Source organism: Procambarus clarkii, chromosome 9 (genome assembly GCF_040958095.1).
Source record: "Procambarus clarkii isolate CNS0578487 chromosome 9, FALCON_Pclarkii_2.0, whole genome shotgun sequence".
Taxonomy (NCBI): Eukaryota; Metazoa; Arthropoda; class Malacostraca; order Decapoda; family Cambaridae; genus Procambarus; species Procambarus clarkii.
Window position 1 is genome coordinate 33,614,045 of NC_091158.1, and position 16,778 is coordinate 33,630,822.

At 44.9% G+C, this 16,778-nt stretch overlaps 1 protein-coding gene across 2 annotated transcripts in view; it reads right to left on the reverse strand.

Moving 5' to 3' along the window:
• LOC138362954 (uncharacterized) overlaps positions 1–16,778 on the reverse strand; it is a 47,110-nt gene that overhangs the window by 13,812 nt on the left and 16,520 nt on the right. The window contains exon 1 of one of the 2 annotated variants that reach the window (XM_069321526.1): positions 2,180–2,498. The exons of the other annotated variant lie outside the window; for it this stretch is intronic. The gene's annotated coding sequence lies outside the window, so the exon portion shown is untranslated. Of the gene's footprint in view, positions 1–2,179; positions 2,499–16,778 lie in introns of those variants that run through there. 2 annotated transcript variants of the gene reach the window in all.

Here is a 16,778-nt window from a genome sequence, read left to right on the forward strand (position 1 = left end):
ACAAAGCACCACACACCCATGTACACAGAGCACCACACACCCATGTACACAAAGCACCACACACCCATGTACACAAAGCACCACACACCGATGTACACGAAGCATCACACACCCATGTACATGAAGCATCACACACCCATGTACACGAAGCATCACTCACCCATGTACATGAAGCATCACACACCCATGTACACAAAGCATCACACACCCATGTACACAGAGCACCACACACCCATGTACACGAAGCATCACACACACATGTACATGAAGCATCACACACCCATGTACACGAAGCATCACTCACCCATGTACATGAAGAATCACACACCCATGTACATGAAGCATCACACACCCATGTACACGATTCATCACACACCCATGTACACGATTCATCACACACCCATGTACACGAAGCATCACACACCTATGTACACGAAGCATCACTCACCCATGTACACGATTCATCACACACCCATGTACACGATTCATCACACACCCATGTACACGATTCATTACACACCCATGTACACGAAGCATCACACACCTATGTACACGAAGCATCACTCACCCATGTACATGAAGCATCACACACCCATGTACATGAAGCATCACACACCCATGTACACGAAGCATCACTCACCCATGTACTCAAATGACCTAGATAGACTGAGTGAATGGTCCAACAAATGGCTGTTGATGTTCAAACTGAGTAAATGCAAAGTAATGAAATTAGGCAGTGGAAACCGGAGGCCAGACACAGGATACAGAATAGGAGATGAAGTACTTAATGAAACAGAGAGAAAGATCTAGGAGTTGATATCACACCAAACCTGTCTCCTGAAGCCCACATAAAGAGAATAACGTCTGCGGTATATGCGAGGCTGGCTAACATCAGAACGGCGTGCAGGAACCTGTGTAAGGAATCATTCAGAATCTTGTACACCACATATGTAAGACCAATCCTGGAGTATGCGGCCCCAGCATGGAGCCCGTACCTTGTCAAGCAAAAGACGAAGCTGGAAAAAGTCCAAAGGTATGCTACTAGACTAGTCCCAGAACTAAGAGGCATGAGTTATAAGGAAAGGCTGCGGGAGATGCACCTTACGACACTGGAAGACAGAAGAGTAAGGGGGGACATGATCACAACCTACAAAATCCTCAGGGGAATCGACCGGGTAAACAAGGATGAACTATTCAACACTGGAGGGACGCGAACAAGGGGACACAGGTGGAAACTGAGTACCCAAATGAGCCACAGAGACGTTAGAAAGAACATTTTTAGTGTCAGAGTAGTTAGTAGGAGTAGTAGTTAGTAGTTAGTAGTTAGTCAGCGTTTCTGCCCGAAACGCTTTGCGTAATAGTGGCTTTAGGCATTGTATGTACTAGCTCTTATCTATAAAGCCAACAAACTTTGTAAAATCTCTTTATGTATGTACCTTTGCCTAAATAAAAATTATTATTATTATTATTATAGTAAATGGAATGCACTAGGAAGTGATGTGGTGGAGGCTGACTCCATACACAGTTTCAAATGTTGATATGATAGAGCCCAGTAGGCTCAGGAACCTGTACACCAGTTGATTGACGGTTGAGAGGCGGGACCAAAGAGCCAAAGCTCAACCCCCGCAAGCACAATTAGGTGAGTACAAAGCATATTACGGTATCAGTACCGTTGCTGGAGTACTTAATGAAACAGTGTTTCATTAAATACATTAAGTACATTTCTGGAGTGTGGAGTGGCGATTTCGGTGCCATCTATGGACCTGCACTCGAACCCCCCAGGTATAAGGTGAGATGCAAACAACGCCATCTCCTGGCGGTGATGTGGCGTCGGTGAAAAACTCCTGTTTCATACCTCAGTTAGAAGGTGAGGTCGATGATGATGACCTCCGGTGGGTGGCATAACGATATCAACACCATCTAGATTGTAAAAGCAATTACAATTTCAATTCCCAGGTGGAAGGGTGTTATCCTAAAGTCACCCAGTATACTGTCTGTCTAGCTAATGACGTTTATGTTCACAGAGGTGACGTTAGGAGGCGATTGCGGTGAGGAATGCAGGTCACCTTGGACAGTCCAGAACTCCTGACTTAGTCCTGTGAGAGGACAATGTGACTACCATCGGTAGTAGCAGTGTGTTAGCGGCTGGATTTATGTAAGGTTGTATGGACTGACGTACCCGGGAATTGGCCAAGAGGAGTTACGAGATGACAGTTGGGTTCGCCTGCTGAGAAGTGTTGCTAGAGACTTCTGGCAGGGTGTTAGCTACTCCTGTACGTGATTATTTGAGACCGCTGTCAGCGTGTTGCTGAAGGCCTCTGCCAGTGCCTTTCTGGAGAGCGGACGTGGGGTATTGGGATATAGTGATGGTACGGTGTGTGGACTGGCCCATGTTGAGGATGGCGAACTCGCCGGTGATTACCAGTGAGCGTAGATGACGTGTACCAGGAGGTAGTGGACGAGCTGGGATCTGATGGACACTGCAGATCTATTAAGTGTCCTGAGTGAAAGCGACACAGTGTAAATATGCGTTATAATACTTTGATATTTAATATATAATAGAATATTATATATATATATATATATATATATATGTCGTACCTAGTAGCCAGAACGCACTTCTCAGCCTACAATGCAAGGCCAGATTTGCCTAATAAGCCAAGTTTTCCTGAATTAATATATTTTCTCGTTTTTTTTCTTATGAAATGATAAAGCTACCCATTTCATTATGTATGAGGTCAATTTTGTTTAATTGGAGTTAAAATTGACGTAGATATATGACCGAACCTAACCAACCCTACCTAACCTAACCTAACCTAACTTTATAGGTTAGGTTAGGTTAGGTAGCAGGAAATCTTAGGTTAGGTTAGGTAGGTTAGGTAGTCGAAAAAACATTAATTCATGAAAACTTGGATTATTAGGCAAATCGAGCCTTGCATAGTAGGCTGAGAAGTGCGTTCTGGCTACTAGGTACGACATATATATATATATATATATATATATATATATATATATATATATATATATATATATATATATATATATATATATATTTAAGATGAATAAGAAAACCAGGGATATACTGAACATCTTGTTTCAGATTATTTACTTTAAAATGCATAACGTTTCGAATACTTCTCGTATTCATCATCAGATCTAAAAGAAAAAACAGAAATCACAATCAAATAACTGGTAAACAAAGAACTCATACTGAATATAATTGCCTATCAAAGAAAGGAAAATGCTTAAAAAACAAAACACTTAAGCGCACTTAAAGTGATCAACACAAATAAAACTTATTAACCGTCACATATATTAAAGCTAATTTAAAAATCCATTAAACTACAAGATGAATTTTATATCTACTAAAACAAACCATTCTATTAAACTTACGTGAAGTGATCAGAAGTGAAACTTGATACCTAACACATAGATACTAAACACTATAACAAATATTTATATAATGATTACAAATCTACAAAAAATGTATGTAAAATACAAACAGAATAAACGACAATTAGAATGTACTAACCAAAATCTTATAAAAACTCAAATATTAAATAAAATTAAATACCAAAAAATGTATTATATATCCTAAATAAAAGATTATATTAATGTACAATGTCAAGACTTGAAATAAGTAAGAAAGGGCAAAGACATGGTAAACTAAACAAAATTATAATAAAATTAAACTACTTAAATGAACTATAAATCAAATTACAGGGCCTACTGTGCACTATACAGTGTACAATTGAACAGCTGAAAGGTTGCTATTTAACAGAGGCCGCAGCTCCTTTATATATAAGGATTCCATTACTCTCAAATCTGACTGGCCATTCATACAAGTGTCCAGAATTTTAAAATCAGATTCCAGCAGAGAATGATCAAACTCATAACAATGGTTTCTAATCTCCGAAAATGCTGGTTTAGACAATGGAAATCCAGTCCTAAAAGATAATCCCCAGTGCTCAAGTATCCTAATCTTAAAGTTCCGAATGGAACTCCCGATATATCCAGCATTACAGCTGGAACAATTATACATATATACGACATTTGAGCACAAGGGGGTAGGCACTTTATCTTTAAATTTAAAATAAGAGCCTATGGTATTTGTGTTGACAAAAATAAATCTAAAGTCTACTTGAGGATAACACTGCTGCAACAGTCTCCTCAAACGACTCCTTACAGAAAAGCGGAGAAACTCCTCTTTCAGCTAAGCCCTGATGCTAAGAAAATAGAGGGATAGAAGCCCTAAATCAGAAGATAGTAAATACAAAATATGCGGTCATATTCAATGAGACATGTTTAAAAGAAAACCTGCTGCCAGTATACACAAATTTATATATATATATATATATATGCAATTGACGATCACAAAACACTGATATATATATATATATATATATATATATATATATATATATATATATATATATATATATATATATATATATATATATATATATATATATATATATATATATATAAGCCTATACTTGCATAAACCACAAGTGAAGATAAACAATCTTTGGACAACACCCACCAGTGGGACTCGAACCCAGAAAGCACAACTACCTTCCAGTAGCTGGCATAACTAGTATGCTTTAACCCACTACGCCATCAGACCTTACAAAAGAAGTAGATAGTTTGAGATATATATCTCAAACATCTCTACCTCCCGAAGGCACCAGATGAGTGAGGGGTCAGTCTGCATTTTTCGTCAAGCCACTGTCAATGTGAGAGAACTCGTGTCCAGCTTATAAGCCTATACTTGCATAAACCACAAGTGAAGATAAACAATCTTTGGACAACACCCACCAGTGGGACTCGAACCCAGAAAGCACAACTACCTTCCAGTAGCTGGCATAACTAGTATGCTTTAACCCACTACGCCATCAGACCTTACAAAAGAAGTAGATAGTTCGAGATATAAGCTGGACACGAGTTCTCTCACATTGACAGTGGCTTGACGAAAAATGCAGACTGACCCCTCACTCATCTGGTGCCTTCGGGAGGTAGAGATGTTTGAGATATATATCTCGAACTATCTACTTCTTTTGTAAGGTCTGATGGCGTAGTGGGTTAAAGCATACTAGTTATGCCAGCTACTGGAAGGTAGTTGTGCTTTCTGGGTTCGAGTCCCACTGGTGGGTGTTGTCCAAAGATTGTTTATCTTCACTTGTGGTTTATGCAAGTATAGGCTTATAAGCTGGACACGAGTTCTCTCACATTGACAGTGGCTTGACGAAAAATGCAGACTGACCCCTCACTCATCTGGTGCCTTCGGGAGGTAGAGATGTTTGAGATATATATCTCGAACTATCTACTTCTTTTGTAAGGTCTGATGGCGTAGTGGGTTAAAGCATACTAGTTATGCCAGCTACTGGAAGGTAGTTGTGCTTTCTGGGTTCGAGTCCCACTGGTGGGTGTTGTCCAAAGATTGTTTATCTTCACTTGTGGTTTATGCAAGTATAGGCTTATAAGCTGGACACGAGTTCTCTCACATTGACAGTGGCTTGACGAAAAATGCAGACTGACCCCTCACTCATCTGGTGCCTTCGGGAGGTAGAGATGTTTGAGATATATATCTCGAACTATCTACTTCTTTTGTAAGGTCTGATGGCGTAGTGGGTTAAAGCATACTAGTTATGCCAGCTACTGGAAGGTAGTTGTGCTTTCTGGGTTCGAGTCCCACTGGTGGGTGTTGTCCAAAGATTGTTTATCTTCACTTGTGGTTTATGCAAGTATAGGCTTATAAGCTGGACACGAGTTCTCTCACATTGACAGTGGCTTGACGAAAAATGCAGACTGACCCCTCACTCATCTGGTGCCTTCGGGAGGTAGAGATGTTTGAGATATATATCTCGAACTATCTACTTCTTTTGTAAGGTCTGATGGCGTAGTGGGTTAAAGCATACTAGTTATGCCAGCTACTGGAAGGTAGTTGTGCTTTCTGGGTTCGAGTCCCACTGGTGGGTGTTGTCCAAAGATTGTTTATCTTCACTTGTGGTTTATGCAAGTATAGGCTTATAAGCTGGACACGAGTTCTCTCACATTGACAGTGGCTTGACGAAAAATGCAGACTGACCCCTCACTCATCTGGTGCCTTCGGGAGGTAGAGATGTTTGAGATATATATCTCGAACTATCTACTTCTTTTGTAAGGTCTGATGGCGTAGTGGGTTAAAGCATACTAGTTATGCCAGCTACTGGAAGGTAGTTGTGCTTTCTGGGTTCGAGTCCCACTGGTGGGTGTTGTCCAAAGATTGTTTATCTTCACTTGTGGTTTATGCAAGTATAGGCTTATAAGCTGGACACGAGTTCTCTCACATTGACAGTGGCTTGACGAAAAATGCAGACTGACCCCTCACTCATCTGGTGCCTTCGGGAGGTAGAGATGTTTGAGATATATATCTCGAACTATCTACTTCTTTTGTAAGGTCTGATGGCGTAGTGGGTTAAAGCATACTAGTTATGCCAGCTACTGGAAGGTAGTTGTGCTTTCTGGGTTCGAGTCCCACTGGTGGGTGTTGTCCAAAGATTGTTTATCTTCACTTGTGGTTTATGCAAGTATAGGCTTATAAGCTGGACACGAGTTCTCTCACATTGACAGTGGCTTGACGAAAAATGCAGACTGACCCCTCACTCATCTGGTGCCTTCGGGAGGTAGAGATGTTTGAGATATATATCTCGAACTATCTACTTCTTTTGTAAGGTCTGATGGCGTAGTGGGTTAAAGCATACTAGTTATGCCAGCTACTGGAAGGTAGTTGTGCTTTCTGGGTTCGAGTCCCACTGGTGGGTGTTGTCCAAAGACTGTTTATCTTCACTTGTGGTTTATGCAAGTATAGGCTTATAAGCTGGACACGAGTTCTCTCAAATTGACAGTGGCTTGACGAAAAATGCAGACTGACCCCTCACTCATCTGGTGCCTTCGGGAGGTAGAGATGTTTGAGATATATATCTCGAACTATCTACTTCTTTTGTAAGGTCTGATGGCGTAGTGGGTTAAAGCATACTAGTTATGCCAGCTACTGGAAGGTAGTTGTGCTTTCTGGGTTCGAGTCCCACTGGTGGGTGTTGTCCAAAGATTGTATATATATATATATATATATATATATATATATATATATATTTATATATATATATATATATATATATATATATATATATATATATATGTCGTACCTAATAGCCAGAACGCACTTCTCAGCCTACTATTCAAGGCCCGATTTGTCTAATAAGCCAAGTTTTCATGAATTAATGTTTTTTCGTCTACCTAACCTACCTAACCTAACCTAACCTAGCTTTTTTTGGCTACCTAACCTAACCTTACCTATAAATATAGGTTAGGTTAGGTTAGGTAGGGTTGGTTAGGTTCGGTCATATATCTACGTTAATTTTAACTCCAATAAAAAAAAATTGACCTCATACATAGAGAAAAGGGTTGCTTTATCATTTCATAAGAAAATAATTATAGTAAATATATTAATTCAGGAAAACTTGGCTTATTAGGCAAATCGGGCCTTGAATAGTAGGCTGAGAAGTGAGTTCTGGCTACTAGGTACGACATATATATATATATATATATATATATATATATATATATATATATATATATATATATATATATATATATATATATATATATATATATATATATATACCCTCTTGGACGACATAAGAATAATCCAGGAGCAAGGAGCAAGCCTAGGCCTCACCCTGAACCCTTCCAAGTGCGAAATAACCTCCACCAACCAGCAGATAATAGAGCAAATAAAGGTTGTTTTGCCTGACATTCATTCAACCAACCCTGAGGACAGCACACTCCTAGGTGCTCCTCTTGGAAGGAATGCCATCGACGGGGTCCTCGGGAAGAAGATCAATGACCTGAAGAGGATGAACGAGAGGATTGAAGACATCGATGCTCTTGATGCACTTTACCTCATCACCAGATGCTTGTCCCTCCCCAGGCTGACCTACTTTCTAAGATGTTCGCCATCTTTCAACAATATTAAATTAGAAGAGTATGACGGCTTGCTGAAATCAACACTAGAAAAAGCCCTCAATCTTTCCCTCAGCGACTCACAGTGGAAACAGGCCTCCGTTCCTGTCAGACTCGGGGGCCTTGGCGTGCGCACAGCAACACAAATTGCTGTACCAGCGTTCCTGTCCTCTCCAGTGGGGTCTGACAACTTGGTGAAGGAAATCCTACCTGAGCACCTAGTTCAACAGGCAGGGGTACATGATCCCAGCTTCACAGACTGCACAACCAAATGGGTCTCTCTCTCGCAGGACCAGCACCCCAACTACCGGCTTGTGAAGCCCATAAGCAATCCAGCTGGGATCGCCCCATTGCCGACCAAGAAGCTGCAACTTTGCTAGAAGCTGCAACACCACATGACACTGCCCGACTTAGAGCTGTAGCAGCTCCCCATACAGGTGATTTCCTATTAGCAACCCCAATGTCAGCAACCGGCACCCGTCTCACACCGCAGGCCCTCCGAATTGCCGTGGCTCTCCGCCTAGCTGCCCCAATCCACACCGAATACAGGTGTATTTGCGGCGAGGCAGAGGCCGACAGATATGGACGGCATGGCCTTCTTTGCCAAAGGCCGGGAGGATGGCATGCAAGACACGGCGAGGTTAATGACATTATTAAGAGAAGCCTTACCACAGCCGGTTGTCCAGCAGAGAGAGAGCCCCGTTACCTAATGTCCCGCAACTCTGATGAGCCTGTCGGTCGCCCAGACGGAATTACGGTGAACCCCTGGAAGAATGGTAGACAGTTGGTGTGGGACTACACTTGCGTTTCAACTTTAGCCAATACCTATGTTGACTTCAGTGCTACACAAGCAGGAGGAGCTGCCAATCACCGGGAAGCGGCCAAGTCACGTAAATACAGAGACCTTGAGCACCACTACAATTTTGTCCCCATTCCCTCAGAGACACTTGGTGCCTGGGGTAAAAGTGCTGCTAGCTTTTTGAAGGAGTTGGGGTCTAAGCTAATCGAAACAACTAGAGACCCTAGAGCTGCCAGTTTTTTTTTCAGCGCCTTAGTGTGGCAATCCAGAGAGGAAATGCCCACTGCATCCACGGTTCCTGCCCGCCATCTGAGGAGCTGGAGGAGCTGTTCAACTTGTGACAAGCAGCTTTGTACCCTGCTTGTAATCAATAATGTAACTTTTTTTGTGTAATGACATTTTCAAATAAAGTTAGATACAAAAGAATAGGGGTGGTAGGAGAAGAAAATATCAAAGTGTTCAGTGAGGATCCACAAGGTCTTCTCTGAGTACTCTTTATTTTCTTCTCCGAGGCTATGGGTCCCTACACTTGCACCAGAGGTGGTACCCCTTCTAGGTTTTAATATATATATATATATATATATATATATATATATATATATATATATATATATATATATATATATATATATATATATATATATATATATATATATATATATATATATATTTATATATATATGTATATATATATATATATTTACATATGTCGTACCTAGTAGCCAGAACGCACTTCTCAGCCTACTATGCAAGGCCCGATTTGCCTAATAAGCCAAGTTTCATCAATTAATTGTTTTTCGACTACCTAACCTACCTTACCTATCCTAACTTTTTCGGGTACCTAACCAAACCTAACCTATAAAGATAGGTTAGGTTAGGTTAGGTAGGGTTGGTTAGGTTCGGTCATATATCTACGTTATTTTAACTCCAATAAAAAAAATTGACCTCATACATAATGAAATGGGTAGCTTTATCATTTCAGAAGAAAAAAATTAGAGAAAATACATTAATTCAGGAAAACTTGGCTTATTAGGCAAATCGGGCCTTGCATAGTAGGCCAAAAAGTGCGTTCTGGCTACTAGGTACGACATATATATATATGTCGTACCTAGTAGCCAGAACGCACTTCTCAGCCTACTATGCAAGGCCCGATTTGCCTAATAAGCCTAGTTTTCATGAATTAATTGTTTTTCGACTACCTAACCTGACCTAACCTAACTTTTTCGGCTACCTAACCTAACCTAACCTATAAAGATAGGTTAGGTTAGGTTAGGTAGGGTTGGTTAGGTTCGGTCATATATCTACGTAAATTTTAACTCAAATAAAAAAAAAATTGACCTCATACATAATGAAATGGGTAGCTTTATCATTTCATAAGAAAAAAATAGAGAATATATATATATATATATATATATATATATATATATATATATATATATATATATATATATATATATATATATATATATATATATATATATATATATATATATATATATATATATATATATATATATATATATATATATATATATATATATATATATATATATATATATATATATATTTATATAAATGGAAATGTTCGTTCATTCAAAATGGCTAATCTCTGAAAGTTCTTCACCGATTGCTTTTAAATTTTCACACAATGTTCCATTCGTATTAGGACAGGTTTTTATATACATACTATATAGATATAACGTCTGTGACAGTAAAAGAAACATGCTTTTTCATGTGAGGGAAATCTTCGGAACCTCTTTACCGATTGCTTTGAAATTTTGACACAACGTTGCATTCGAATAGGCGCGTATTTTTATATATCTACTTTATACATTCCTCACCTGTGTCCGGAAAAAACTATCTTTTTTTTAAAAACAGTGCTATCTGTTGAACGTAAGAGCAACACACTGTAATCTCCGAAAGTTCTTCACCGATTGCTTTGAAATTTTGACACAACGTTGCATTCGAATAGGCGTGTCTTTTTCTATACCTACTTTATAGATGCCACACCTGTGACAGGTAAAACATGAGTTTTTGAAAAACAACGCCATCTGTTGCACATAATGACACCATGCACGCTATACTAAATATGTCATGAATTCCATTTCAATGTTGCTGATTGCATTGATAAATGGAATTTTCATAGATTTTGATTTATTTTCATTTTGACTTAATTATTTTGTGTGAATTGCGTTGGAATTGAGCTGTGTTGTTTACCATACCGTTCATTTCGTGGGTATAGTTAATTTTTTTTTAATATTTTTATTTAATTTTTTAACTTTTTCTTATATTTCAGTGATGGGAACATCAGATCACTTGATATTCCCAATTTTCTGATGTGAACATCAGACCATTTGGGAAGGCATCCGGCGAGGGAGAGGGGAATGGTGGGGATGACGAGCGGCCGAAAGTGAGAGATTGTGGGGAGGACGAGGGGACAAGGGATGGGGTAAGTGTGGGGATGGATGAGGGGACGGGGGAATTTGGGATGGTGGGGACGAGAGGTTGGGGGAATGGAGAATGGTGAGGAGGAGAAAGGGACAGGGGAGTGGGACATAGTGGGAAGGAAAAGGGGATGGTGGAGTGGGGATTGGTTGGGAGGCCGAGGAGATGGGTGAGGAGAAAATGGTGGGGAGGACTCGGGGACAAAGATGGTTGCTGAGCCACAGCAACATGTGGCCAGGTACTGCTAGTAAATGTATATATATATATATATATATATATATATATATATATATATATATATATATATATATATATATATATATATATATATGCAGAATAACCACATGTGAAAAATAGAAAATGCTTAACGCGTTTTCGGCTAATTCGCCTTCATCAGAGCAAAGTAGAATCAACTTTGATTGATTCTACTTTGCTCTGATGAAGGCGAATTAGCCGAAAACGCGTTAAGCATTTTCTATTTTTCACATGTGGTTATTCTGCATACTTGGATCAGTGTTTTTGTGATCATTGCTGCATATATATATATATATATATATATATATATATATATATATATATATATATATATATATATATATATATATATATATATATATATATATATATATATATGTCGTACCTAGTAGCCAGAACTCACTTTTCAGCCTACAATGCAAGGCCCGATTTGCCTAATAAGCCAAGTTTTCATGAAATAATATATTTTCTCTATTTTTTTTCTTATGAAATGATAAAGCAACACATTTCATTATGTAAGAGGTCAATTTTTTTTTATTGGAGTTAAAATTAACGTAGATATATGACCGAACCTAACCAACCCTACCTAACCTAACCTAACCTATCTCTATAGGTTAGGTTAGGTTAGGTAGCCGAAAAAGTTAGGTTAGGTTAGGTTAGGTAGGTTAGGTAGTCGAAAAGCAATTAATTCATGAAAACTTGGCTTATTAGGCAAATCGGGCCTTGCATAGTAGGCTCAGAAGTGAGTTCTGGCTACTAGGTACGACATATATATATATATATATATATATATATATATATATATATATATATATATATATATATATATATATATATAAATATATATATATATATATATATATATATATATATATATATATATATATATATATATATATATATATATATACACATACACATATACATGACATAACACTGCAGGTGTCACTTTCGCCCAGGACATTATAAAACTTCTGCAATCTCCTTTCCAAATGAGTTCACTTTTATTTTATATCGTACAACACTCAAGGTTCCCTCCCTGTATCTGTCTTCTATGGTCCTCACGCCGGTAGTTCATCTTGCTCAGTAAATCATGGGCCAGTCCTATACAGTCTCGTCACGGTGCCAAAACACTACTTCAGGTCTCCAGCAACACACTGGCAAGGGTCTCCAGCAACACACTGGCAGGGGTCTCCAGCAACACACTGGCAGGGGTCTCCAGCAACACGGTGGCAGGGGTCTCCAGCAACACGCTGGCAAGGGTCTCCAGCAACACGGTGGCAGGGGTCTTCAGCAACACACTGGCAGGGGTCTCCAGCAACACACTGGCAGGGGTCTCCAGCAACACGGTGGCAGGGGTCTCCAGCAACACACTGGCAGGGGTCTCCAGCAACACGCTGGAAAGGGTCTCCAGCAACACGGTGGCAGGGGTCTCCAGCAACACACTGGCAGGGGTCTCCAGCAACACGCTGGCAAGGGTCTCCAGCAACACGCTGGCAGGGGTCTCCAGCAACACGCTGGCAAGGGTCTCCAGTAACACGCTGGCAAGGGTCTCCAGCAACACGCTGGCAGGGGTCTCCAGCAACACACTGGCAGGGGTCTCCAGCAACACACTGGCAGCTAGGGGTCTCCAGCAACACACTGGCAGGGGTCTCCAGCAACACGGTGGCAGGGGTCTCCAGCATCACGGTGGCAGGGGTCTCCAGCAACACGCTGGCAAGGGTCTCCAGCAACACGGTGGCAGGGGTCTCCAGCAACACACTGGCAGGGGTCTCCAGCAACACACTGGCAGGGGTCTCCAGCAACACGGTGGCAGGGGTCTCCAGCAACACGGTGGCAGGGGTCTCCAGCAACACACTGGCAGGGGTCTCCAGCAACACACTGGCAGGGGTCTCCAGCAACACGCTGGCAAGGGTCTCCAGCAACACGCTGGCAGGGGTCTCCAGCAACACACTGGCAGGGGTCTCATGCAACACGCTGGCAAGGGTCTCCAGCAACACGCTGGCAGGGGTCTCCAGCAACACGCTGGCAAGGGTCTCCAGTAACACGCTGGCAAGGGTCTCCAGCAACACGCTGGCAGGGGTCTCCAGCAACACGGTGGCAGGGGTCTCCAGCAACACACTGGCAGGGGTCTCCAGCAACACACTGGCAGGGGTCTCCAGCAACACGCTGGCAAGGGTCTCCAGCAACACACTGGCAGGGGTCTCCAGCAACACACTGGCAGGGGTCTCCAGCAACACGGTGGCAGGGGTCTCCAGCAACACGCTGGCAAGGGTCTCCAGCAACACGGTGGCAGGGGTCTTCAGCAACACACTGGCAGGGGTCTCCAGCAACACGCTGGCAGGGGTCTCCAGCAACACACTGGCAGGGGTCTCATGCAACACACTGGCAGGGGTCTCCAGCAACACACTGGCAGGGGTCTCCAGCAACACACTGGCAGGGGTCTCCAGCAACACACTGGCAGGGGTCTCCAGCAACACACTGGCAGGGGTCTCCAGCAACACGCTGGCAGGGGTCTCCAGCAACACACTGGCAGGGGTCTCATGCAACACACTGGCAGGGGTCTCCAGCAACACACTGGCAGGGGTCTCCAGCAACACACTGGCAGGGGTCTCCAGCAACACACTGGCAGGGGTCTCCAGCAACACACTGGCAGGGTCTCCAGCAACACGGTGGCAGGGGTCTCCAGCAAAACACTGGCAGGGGTCTCCAGCAACACGCTGGCAAGGGTCTCCAGCAACACGGTGGCAGGGGTCTCCAGCAACACACTGGCAGGGGTCTCCAGCAACACGCTGGCAAGGGTCTCCAGCAACACGCTGGCAAGGGTCTCCAGCAACACGCTGGCAGGGGTCTCCAGCAACACACTGGCAGGGGTCTCCAGCAACACACTGGCAGGGGTCTCCAGCAACACGCTGGCAGGGGTCTCCAGCAACACGCTGGCAAGGGTCTCCAGCAACACGGTGGCAGGGGGTCTCCAGCAACACACTGGCAGGGGTCTCCAGCAACACACTGGCAGGGGTCTCCAGCAACACGGTGGCAGGGGTCTCCAGCAACACACTGGCAGGGGTCTCCAGCAACACGCTGGCAACGGTCTCCAGCAACACGGTGGCAGGGGTCTCCAGCAACACACTGGCAGGGGTCTCCAGCAACACGCTGGCAAGGGTCTCCAGCAACACGGTGGCAGGGGTCTCCAGCAACACACTGGCAGGGGTCTCCAGCAACACGCTGGCAGGGGTCTCCAGCAACACACTGGCAGGGGTCTCCAGCAACACGGTGGCAGGGGTCTCCAGCAACACACTGGCAGGGGTCTCCAGCAACACACTGGCAGGGGTCTCCAGCAACACGCTGGCAAGGGTCTCCAGCAACACGGTGGCAGGGGTCTCCAGAAACACACTGGCAGGGGTCTCCAGCAACACACTGGCAGGGGTCTCCAGCAACACACTGGCAGGGGTCTCCAGCAACACGGTGGCAGGGGTCTCCAGCAACACTGTGGCAAGGGTCTCCAGCAACACGCTGGCAGGAGTCTCCAGCAACACACTGGCAAGGGTCTCCAGCAACACGGTGGCAGGGGTCTCCAGCAACACGCTGGCAGGGGTCTCCAGCAACACACTGGCAAGGGTCTCCAGCAACACGGTGGCAGGGGTCTCCAGCAACACGCTCGCAGGGGTCTCCAGCAACACGCTTGCAGGGGTCTCCAGCAACACGGTGGCAGGGGTCTCCAGCAACACGGTGGCAGGGGTCTCCAGCAACACACTGGAGAGGGTCTCCAGCAACTCGGTGGCAGGGGTCTCCAGCAACACATGGCAGGGGTCTCCAGCAACACACTGGCAAGGGTCTCCAGCAACACGGTGGCAGGGGTCTCCAGCAACACGCTGGCAAGGGTCTCCAGCAACACACCGGCAGGGGTCTCCAGCAACACACTGGCAAGGGTCTCCAGCAACACGCTGGCAGGGGTCTCCAGCAACACACTGGCAGGGCCGGGTCTCCAGCAACCCGCTGGCAAGGGTCTCCAGCAACACGCTGGCAGGGGTCTCCAGCAACACGCTGGCAGGGGTCTCCAGCAACACACTGGCAAGGGTCTCCAGCAACACGCTGGCAGGGGTCTCCAGCAACACGCTGGCAGGGGTCTCCAGCAACACGTTGGCAGGGGTCTCCAGCAACACACTGGCAGGGGTCTCCAGCAACACGCTGGCAGGGGTCTCCAGCAACACGCTGGCAAGGGTCTCCAGCAACACACTGGCAGGGGTCTCCAGCAACACACTGGCAGGGTCTCCAGCAACACGGTGGCAGGGGTCTCCAGCAAAACACTGGCAGGGGTCTCCAGCAACACGCTGGCAAGGGTCTCCAGCAACACGGTGGCAGGGGTCTCCAGCAACACACTGGCAGGGGTCTCCAGCAACACACTGGCAGGGGTCTCCAGCAACACGCTGGCAGGGGTCTCCAGCAACACGCTGGCAAGGGTCTCCAGCAACACGGTGGCAGGGGTCTCCAGCAACACACTGGCAGGGGTCTCCAGCAACACACTGGCAGGGGTCTCCAGCAACACGGTGGCAGGGGTCTCCAGCAACACACTGGCAGGGGTCTCCAGCAACACGCTGGCAACGGTCTCCAGCAACACGGTGGCAGGGGTCTCCAGCAACACACTGGCAGGGGTCTCCAGCAACACGCTGGCAAGGGTCTCCAGCAACACGGTGGCAGGGGTCTCCAGCAACACACTGGCAGGGGTCTCCAGCAACACGCTGGCAAGGGTCTCCAGCAACACACTGGCAGGGGTCTCCAGCAACACGGTGGCAGGGGTCTCCAGCAACACACTGGCAGGGGTCTCCAGCAACACACTGGCAGGGGTCTCCAGCAACACGCTGGCAAGGGTCTCCAGCAACACGGTGGCAGGGGTCTCCAGCAACACACTGGCAGGGGTCTCCAGCAACACACTGGCAAGGGTCTCCAGCAACACGGTGGCAGGGGTCTCCAGCAACACGCTGGCAGGGGTCTCCAGCAACACACTGGCAAGGGTCTCCAGCAACACGGTGGCAGGGGTCTCCAGCAACACGCTCGCAGGGGTCTCCAGCAACACGCTGGCAGGGGTCTCCAGCAACACGGTGGCAGGGGTCTCCAGCAACACGGTGGCAGGGGTCTCCAGCAACACGGTGGCAGGGGTCTCCAGCAACACACTGGAGAGGGTCTCCAGCAACACGGTGGCAGGGGTCTCCAGCAACACATGGCAGGGGTCTCCAGCAACACACTGGCAAGGGTCTCCAGCAACACGGTGGCAGGG